Genomic DNA, 10,353 nt, shown 5'->3' on the forward strand with positions numbered 1-10,353 from the left:
GGATTCAAATGGTTATGGAGGATGAATGATTAAAAGATAAATAAAACATAAAATAAAGATAGAGATACTTATGTAATTCATTGGTGAGAATTTCAGATAAGCGTATGAAGATGCTTTGTCCCTTCCGTCTCTCTGCTTTCCTACTGTCTTTATCCAATCCTTCTTACTCCTTTCCATGGCAAGCTGTATGTTGGGCATCACTGTTGTCAGTGGCTACAATCCTGTCCTCTCAGTGAAAATGTTCAACGCACTCTGTCACAGCACGGCTATTCATCTGTCGGTTCTCGATCATGTCGGAATAGAATCCAGTGATTCTTTTGCGCCTGTCACTAACACCCCACAATCACGAGTTTGAAGCTCGTCACAGTCATTCAATCCTTGAATCCTACTCAGAATACCACAGACAAGGTTTAGACCTTCCGCATTCTCAAGAATGCCGCCATCAATTCTAGCTTATACCACGAAGATTCTGATTAAGGAATCCAAGAGATAAACACTCAATCGAAGGTAGAACGGAGGTGGTTGTCAGGCACACGTTCATAGGTGAGAATGATGATGAGTGTCACGGATCATCTCATTCATCAAGTTGAAGAACAAGTGATATCTTAGAACAAGAATAAGCTGAATTGAATAGAAGAACAATAGTAATTGCATTAATACTCGAGGTACAGCAGAGCTCCACACCTTAATCTATGGTGTGTAAAAACTCTACCGTTGAAAATACATAAGAACAAGGTCTAGGCATGGCCGTGAGGCCAGCCCCCAAAACGTGATCTAAGATAGCATAAGACTACTCAAAGATTCAAAGTATGAAAACACAATAGCAAAAGGTCCTATTTATAGAAAACTAGTAGCCTAGGGTTACAGAAATCAGTAATTAATGCAGAAATCTTCTTCCGGGCCCACTTGGTGTGTGCTTGGGCTGAGCATTGAAGCATTTTTATGTAGAGACTTTTCTTGGAGTTAAACGCCAGCTTTTGTGCCAGTTTGGGCATTTAACTTCAGCTTTTATGCCAGTTTTGGAGTTAAACGCCAGAATTCTTGAGCTGTCTTTGAACGCCTGTTTGGGCCATCAAATCTCAGGAAAAGTATGGACTATTATATATTGCTGGAAAGCCCAAGATGTCTACTTTCCAACGCAATTGAGAGCGCGCCAATTGGGCTTCTGTAGCTCCGGAGAATCCACTTTGAGTGCAGGGAGGTCAGAATCCAACAGCATCTGCAGTCCTTTTTCAGCCTCTGAATCAGATTTTTGCTCAGGTCCCTCAATTTCAGCCAGAAAATACCTGAAATCATAGAAAAACATACAAACTCATAGTAAAGTCCAGAAGAGTGATTTTTATTTAAAAACTAATAAAAACATAATAAAAACTTACTAAAACATGCTAAAAATATACTAAAAATAATGCGAAAAAGCGTATAAATTATCCGCTCATCAAATATTACAACAGAACTATTTTGGGAAAAATTGGCAACATAATTGGAAAAATGTTGAAAATTGACTCTAATACAGCAGAAGTCTCAAGAGAAAAGTTTGCGAGAATCTGTGTGGAAGTTGATTTAGACAAGCCCTTAGTGTCACAATACCAAATCAATGGAATTAATCATACTATTGAGTATGAGGGGCTGCACCAAGTCTGCTTCAAGTGTGGAAGAGTGGGACATGAAAAGGAGGACTGTTTGAAGAAGAAAAAAACTCAGGTAGCCATGAATCAGGGTAATGCAGTAGCTATTGAACCAATGCAAGAGGTAGAAGAAAGGGGCAATGTGGTCCAACAAAAAAATAACAAGGACAAAGAGGTAATTTCTGAAACAACAGTAGGCTTTGGGCCATGGATGTTGGTTCAACATCCTACACGTGGCAGAAGAAATACGAAAGCAGGGGAGGGTACAAGTAGTGGGGGAATGGTGGAGGAAAAAGACAGGTTAGTGGAGGGAATACCAGATTTGATGTACTGCAAAATGAAGAGGTAGAGAATGAGAATGTTCCAACGGAAGGAGAGAAGCTAATCCAGAAGGAATATGACCTAGGCAAAAAGGAGCGTGCTACTTAAAGAATTTCTAACCTGACCCACTATGCTGATACCCGCAATACAACCAAACCCATTTTAAGCCCAAAAACCCAGAACAACAACTCTGCAACCCAAAAAGTCCAACTTATATAGAAAAAAACACAACCAACAACAGTTAATCAAAATATACCTGCTCCTAGCCCATTTTTAATTTCATCCCCTTCCTCTAACCTGAATCTTCACTTAGATCCAAGACCATATCCACAACAATCAATACTACTAGCTTATCCCAACGAAAAACCCACTTCCAAAGGAATTGGAAGGACCAGACCCCAGATAGCCCACTCCTAACAAAGGTTATTAATGAAACACCATTGTCAACCTCTCAAATGGAGGAACCTCCTGATCCGAAGCAAACAGAAATTGAATCTTTAGATCCAGATGCTCTCTCGGAGGCTATGGGAAAAGTGGAGAGAATAGAAGAGAAGCAGGCTGAAAGGCAAAATGCTAACATGCAGATGGAAGAAACTCTCTAATAAGGAGAGGAGATGCAATGTAATTAGTTTGTCTCTGTCTTTTGTAGCAGGATTCATGTATAGATGTCACTTTTCTTTCTGCTCCTCTAGTGTTATTATGATCATTTTAGCCTGGAATATTAGAGGGATTGCGAATCAAGCTTTAATTCGCACCCTTAAAGAAATTGTCAGACAGAAAAAACCTCTTATAGTGTTGCTGTATGAAACTCGATGTAGTGGAAGCAAAGCTAAGGAGGTAGTTAGAGACCTGGGTTTTATATATTCTTATCGGGAAGAAGCTGCAGGTTTCAGTGGAGGAATTGGGTGCTTTGGAATAATGATTCCCTTATGATTAATATAAATGAGTCTTATTATCAATTTGTTCATATGGAGTTAACTGAGCTTGGTCACAGGCCATGGCGTTAACTGCAGTCTATGCTAGTCCACAAGAAACTCTAAGAAGAGACCTGTGGGAGAAGTTATTTGATTTGGCTCAAAACATGGGAAGACCTTGGATGTTGGTGGGCGATTTTAATGACATAGCTTATGAGTATGAAAAGAAAGGGGGAGCTTGGGTTGATACAAATGCTTGTCGAAGATTTCAGAATTGGGTGAATAAATATAATTTGGTGGACTTAGAATATGTGGGGTCCAAATTCACGTGGAAAGGTGCTCAGCGTGAGGGTATGGAGAGAGTCTTTAAAAGACTAGATAGAGCACTTGCGAATATAGATTGGAGGAGGGATTTTGGGGATGCTAGAGTTGAAGTCTTACCCAGGGTGAATTCTGACCATCACCCTATCTTGGTCAGACTAAAGCCGGAGAGATTGGATTTGGGAGATAAGCCTTTTAGATTTGAAATTATATGGAGAACTCACCATTCTTTCAAAGATTTCCTTAATTCAGCTTGGAAGTGGGACTTTCCTCTTTCCATGGCTATAAAGGACATCATCGAAAAACTCCAAAAATGGAACAAAGACGTGTTTGGAAACCTCTTCAGAAGAAAAAGAAGAATTCTTAACAGAATTGCAGGAATACAAAATGCTCATTCCTATGGCTGCAACCCCTTTTTAGATGATCTGGAAAAGGAACTGTCAAGAGAGTTGGCGACTATTTTAGACCAAGAGAAGCTGTTATTGTTGCAAAATTCAAGACAACAATGGATAGTAGACGGCGATATAAACACTCATTTCTACCATACCAAGACAACCATGAGACGGAGGAAAAATAGAATAGTTAAGTTAAGAAAGGGAGATGGAACTTGGAACGAAGATGCTGAAGAAGTCAAATCTGCAGCTACGGAATTCTTCCATAATCTATATAAAAAAGAGTGCCCAGACCACGCCTCTTTAGAAACAGATCTAACCTACCCCCCTACGGAAGAACATCACAGATTAGCGCTTTCACATCCCCCTACCAGCATTAAAATCTATAAGGCACTTAACAGCATAGGTTCTTTGAAGGCACCGGGGGAAGATGGATTCCCAGCTTATTTTTTTAAAGATAACTGGGATCTTATCAAAGTCTCATTCACATCTTGCATCCGTTTTTTGTGGAACCAACCCAGTGATATAAAAAGTATCAATCAAACTCTCATCTCTCTCATACCTAAGGTCCAATGTCCTGAATTTATAACCAAGCAAGTTTTGTACCTGGACGTGTCATCCATGGCAATGTCATCATTGCTAAAGAGATTAACCATCATATGAGAAGGCTGAAAGGAAAGAAAAAGTTCATAGCGATCAAAATTGATTTCAAAAAAGCTTATGACAGGCTTAGGTGGAGTTTTATTGAAGATTGTTTGGAAGAATTTGGGTTAACAAGCCACTTTAAACAATTAATAATGAAATGCATAACTTCAGTAGAATACAAGCTATTATAGAATGGCTGCCAAACTGAAGCTTTCCTCCCTACAAGAGGAATCAGGCAGGGAGACCCTATGTCACCCTACCTGTTCATAATAACTATGAAAAAATTTTCTCACATGATAGAGGAAGAAGTGACAAAAGAAAATTGGATCCCTGTCAAAGCAGGGAGGGAAGGGCCCCTTATATCTCACCTTCTATTTGCAGACGACCTTATCTTGTTTGCAGATGCTTCCAAAAACCAATTGAAGAAACTCCTGGACACATTGAATAGATTCTGCCAGGCATCTGGACTGAAAGTTAATACAACAAAATCATCAATAATCTTCTCAAGAAATATTGAACATGATCTAAAAGAAGATATCACTAGATGCAGTGGGTACAACCAGCTAGAAAACATAGGGAAATATCTTGGAGCCATGATAACAAATGACAAAGTTAAAAAGGAGAATTACAGAGGAGCTATAGAAAGAATAAAGAATAAATTGAGTCGCTGGAAAGCTAATTGCCTCACCTTTGTAGGGAGAATAACTCTTGCACAGTCGATTATTTTACCTTCCCTAAATTATGAGATGATGCATAGTCAACTGCCAAAAGGAATATGTCAAGAAGTGGAGAAATTAGAGAAACAATTTATATGGGGTAATAAACAAGGAGAGAGAAAATTTCATAGTGTGGGATAGAATATAATTTGCAAACCAAAAAGAAATGGTGGATTGGGTTTTTGAAAACTAACCTGGATGAACGAAGCACTTCTGACAAAATAGTGTTGGAGGCTTCTAACAGAAAAGCATGCGAGATGGGCTCAAGTGATCTATGGTAAATATGGCAGAGGTAATAATCTTCTGCAAAAGATTGAGTGCAAAGCAGCAGACTCTGGGCTGTGGAAGAGCATAGTGAAGATTCGGGAAAGGTTCAAGCAGAATATCTCATATGCTGTTGGAGATGGAACTTCTATAAAAAATCTGGCATGATAGCTGGGTTAAAGGAGAACAAGCATTAATCAATAAAGTTATCAATCCAATCCCACCAAACCTCCAAAATCTCACAGTAGCGGAAGCTATTAATCAAGAACAAGAATGGGATCTACCTTTTTTAAGAAGATTCTTGCCTAAAAATATTGTTCATCAAATCCACGCCATTCACCCGCCTGTGGATGAATTAGGGGAAGATAGGATCCTATGGAACCTATCACAAAGTAGAGAATTCTCTGCGGCATCCATGTATCACAAAATTGCTAACCAACCTGAGACTTGGGATCAAATTTGAATGATGATATGGAGATGGAAAGGACCCCAAAAACTAAAGTGTCTTGCTTGGATGTTAACCCATAAAAAATTAATGACAGCAGAAAGAAGGAGTAGGATTTTTGGAACATCCCCTTTTTGTCATAGATGCTATGGTACAGTTGAGGATTACACACATATTTTGAGAGACTACCCGGCAGCTTCGATGGTTTGGACCCAGATAATCCCTCTCACCTCCATAACTTCTTTAGAGCTTCCTTCGAGGTTTGGCTCAGATGGGATCTCTCTTCTGAAATCGGGCGCCATAACCAAATTCCTTGGATAACACAATTCCTAACCACTTGTTGGTGGTTATGGAAATAGAGAAATAAGGAAATTTTTTAACCCCATTTTTAGAGACCTCTAAATCAGCTTCTTGTGATTAAGTCATATGGGAAAGCTATTTTAGAAGCTTTCAGAAAGGAAGAGATAATAAAGCCTGTGGAAAGAAGAATAGAACTCAATGTCGCTTGGGTTTTCCCTCCCAATAGCACCTGGATGAAATTAAATACTAATGGGGCTTCAAATAGGAATCTAGAAAATGCAACTTGTGGAGGATTAATTAGAAACGAACTGGGAAGTGAAAGAGCCTAGCAGCGGAAATGACACAAATGTCCAACCCAAGAACAATATGGAAACACTCACAACACAATATGGCAGCAACTATAACAAGCAAATATAGCAAGTAAAGCAATAATAAGAACACCGAGATTTTAACGTTGAAAACCCCCTCAATGTGAGAGGTAAAAACCACGAGTCGTCCAGAATAATGAAATAGCTCTACTATAATCAAATGAGGTATAAGAGAGTCTCAAACAAAGCACAAAAAAGTACATATAACCAGCCAAAACATCAAAGCACTAAAGCTTACAAATCAGAAGCAAGAAGATGAAATATACCCAAAAAAACAGAGCTGATGTCGAAGCCAATTTCTCCCTCTTCAGACCTCCAATTAAAATCTCCACCGCCCAGAATGAATAACAATATGTGAAGAATCTACAGTTTAAATATCACGTCGATCCAACAGTAAAAAAATGAGAAACTGCCGTTCCAAGATTTCTGCTCTGTGTAAAAATGGAAAACCTAATTTCTATCTTGCGAAGCCAATTTCTCTCACTGCAAATCCTTAATCATCATCTTCACCAACCAGAATGAAGAACAAGATGATAAAAACACGTAGTTTAAATTTCAAGCTGATCCAACGGTGAACAACTGAGAAACTGCCATTTGAAATTTACTGCTTTGGGCAAAAACGGGAATTCTGTTTTTCCCCTTCTCTCTCACTTGGTGGCTACTCTCTTTTTCTCAAAATGACCTCCAAAATCTGAATTAGGGTTGTGACACTAGGGTGCAAGAATACACCTCCAAAATGTTGGGCTTGGGCCTCACAAAGGAGAGAAAAAAACCCAACAAATCTCCCCTTTCTCGACTAGGTGGAGGCTCTCGCCATTCCGGCGATCAAACAACACGTTTCAAACTTTTCTCTTGACAATGCTTTTGTCATCATATCAGCACCATTGTCATCAGTGTGAACTTTCTCAAGTTTCAACAACTTGAAATCTAACACATCCCGTATCCAGTGATACCTAACATCAATATGTTTAGATCTTGGATGAAAAGTAGAATTCTTGGCAAGATGAATAGCACTTTGGCTATCACACAACAACACATAATGGTCTTGCTTGAAACCAAGTGCTGCAAAAAACTTCTTCATCCACAACAACTCTTTACATGCTTCAGTTGCTGCAATAAACTCTGCCTCTGTGGTAGAAAGTGCAACACACTTTTGTAGCCTTGACTGCCATGAAATAGCTCCCCTGCAAACTTGACCAAATAACCTGAAGTAGAATTTCGAGAATCAATATCTCCTGCCATGTCTGCATCAGTAAAGCCAACTAGCAAAGGTTTCTCACCACCAAAACTCAAACTCAAGTTAGTTGTACCTTTGAGATATCTCATAATCCATTTAACAGCATTCCAATGTTCTTTACCTGGATTAGAGAGAAAACGACTCACAGTACCAACTGCATGAGCAATGTCTGGTCTAGTACACACCATAGCATACATCAAGCTTCCAACAGCTGAGGCATAAAGAATTTCATCCATTGCTTGTTTCTCCTCATCAGTGGTTGGACACTGCTTGGTACTCAACTTAAAATGAGGAGCAAAAGAACTAGCAACACATTTGGCATCATTCATGCCAAACCTTTGAAGCACCTTCTTTATGTACTTCTCCTGTGACAAATAAAGCTTCTTGGAATCTCTATAACGAGTAATAGTCATGCCCAAAATTTGTTTGGCAGGACCCAAGTCCTTCAAAGCAAAGAACTTACTCAACTGTTTCTTCAACTCATTAATCCTCAAAGCATTCTTGCCCACAATCAAAATATCATCCACATAAAGCAAAAGAATGATAAAATCATCATCAGAAAATTTTTGCACAAATACACAATGATCTGAAGTTGTCTTATGCTAACCATGCTTCCCCATAACAGATTCAAACTTCTTGTACCACTGTCTTGGAGCTTGCTTCAACCCATAAAGACTCTTCTTAAGCTTGCACACAAAATCTTCCTTTCCTTTAACAACAAAGTCCTCCGGTTGCTCCATGTAGATCTCCTTGTCTAAATCACCATGAAGAAAAGCTGTCTTCACATCCATTTGCCCAATCTCCAAATCAAGAGACGCTGTTAATCCAAGCACAGCACGAATGGATGACATCCTCACAACAGGAGAAAAGATTTCCTCATAATCAACACCTTTTCTCTGTCTAAAACCTCTAACAACCAATCTAGCCTTATACCGAGGATTAAAATTGTGTTCTTCATTCTTGATTCTGAATATCCATTTGTTCTTCAAAACTCGCATACCCTTCGGTAGCTTCACCAACTCATAGGTATCATTCTCAAGTAAGGACTTCATTTCTTCTTGCATAGCTTCAAGCCATTGAGCTTTGCTTTCATCTTCAACAGCCTCTCCAAAGCATTCAGGTTCTCCCCCATCAGTCAACAAAACAAACTCATGTGGAGAATACCTTGACGAAGGCTTCCTCTCTCTTGTAGACCTTCTAAGTGCATTTGCAGGAATTTCTAAAGCTGGTTGTTCATTGATGAGCGGATAATTTATACGCTTTTTGGCATTATTTTTAGTATGTTTTTAGTAGAATCTAGTTACTTTTAGGGATGTTTTCATTAGTTTTTATGTTAAATTCACATTTTTGGATTTTACTATGAGTTTGTGTGTTTTTCTATGATTTCAGGTATTTTCTGGCTGAAATTGAGGGACTTGAGCAAAAATCAGATTCAGAGGTTGAAGAAGGACTGCTGATGCTGTTGGATTCTGACCTCTCTGCACTCAAAATGGATTTTCTGGAGCTACAGAACTCAAAATGGCTCGCTTCCAATTGCGTTGGAAAGTAGACATCCAGGGCTTTCCATCAATATATAATAGTCTATACTTTGAATAAGGATTGACGACGTAAAAGGGCGTTGAACGCCAGTTCTACGCTGTTGTCAGGAGTTAAATGCCAGAAACAAGTCACAAACCAGAGTTGAACGCCAGAAATACGTTACAACCTGGCGTTCAACTCCAGAAAGAGCCTCTGCACGTGCAACATTCAAGCTCAGCGCAAGCACACACCAAGTGGGCCCCGGAAGTGGATTTATGCATCAATTACTTACTCCTATAAACCCTAGTAACTAGTTTAGTATAAATAGGACTTTTTACTATTGAGACTTGGGAAGATGAACCTCCCTTGTTCACCAATGAACTAAGTGATCTGGATCAACTGACATTGCCTCAGAAGAAAATGGATCCTGGAAAGTTCGTAATACCTTGTACCATAGGCAACATGATCTTTGAAAAGGCTCTGTGTGACCTTGGTTCAGGGATAAATCTCATGCCCCTCTCTGTAATAGAGAAACTGGGAATCTTTGGGGTACAAGCCACTAAAATCTCATTAGAGATGGCAGACAATTCAAGAAAACAGGCTTATGGACAAGTAGAGGACGTGTTAGTAAAGGTTGAAGGCCTTTACATCCCTGCTGATTTCATAGTCCTAGATACTGGGAAGGATGAGGATGAATTCATCATCCTTGGAAGACCCTTCCTAGCCACAGCAAGAGCTGTGATTGATGTGGACAGAGGAGAATTGATCCTTCAATTAAATGAGGACAACCTTGTGTTTAAAACTCAAGGATCTCTCTCTGTACCCATGGTTCTGGCGCTGAACGCCCAAAATGGGCAGCATCTGGGCGTTTAAACGCCAGAATTGCACCCTAGAGAAGAGCTGGCGCTGAACGCTCAGAACAAGCATGGTTCTGGCGTTCAACGCCAGAAATGGGCAACATATGGGCGTTCAACGCCCAGAACAAGCACCAATCTGGCGCTGAACGCCCAGAGTTGTGTGCAAGGGCATTTTGCATGCCTAATTTGGTGCAAGGTTGTAAATCCTTGATCACCTCAGGATCTGTGGACCCCACAGGATCCCCACCTACCTCCACTCACTTCTTCTCACCGCTCTTTCACAAAATCCCATAAACACTCTTCCCCAAAACTCTTCACCAATCACCTCAATCTCTCTTCCCTATCACCACTTCACCACTCACATCCATCCACTCTTCCCCATAAACCTACCTCATAAACACCACCTACCTTCAAAATTCAAAATCAATTT

This window comes from Arachis ipaensis, chromosome B05 (assembly GCF_000816755.2).
Source record: "Arachis ipaensis cultivar K30076 chromosome B05, Araip1.1, whole genome shotgun sequence".
Taxonomy (NCBI): domain Eukaryota; kingdom Viridiplantae; phylum Streptophyta; class Magnoliopsida; order Fabales; family Fabaceae; genus Arachis; species Arachis ipaensis.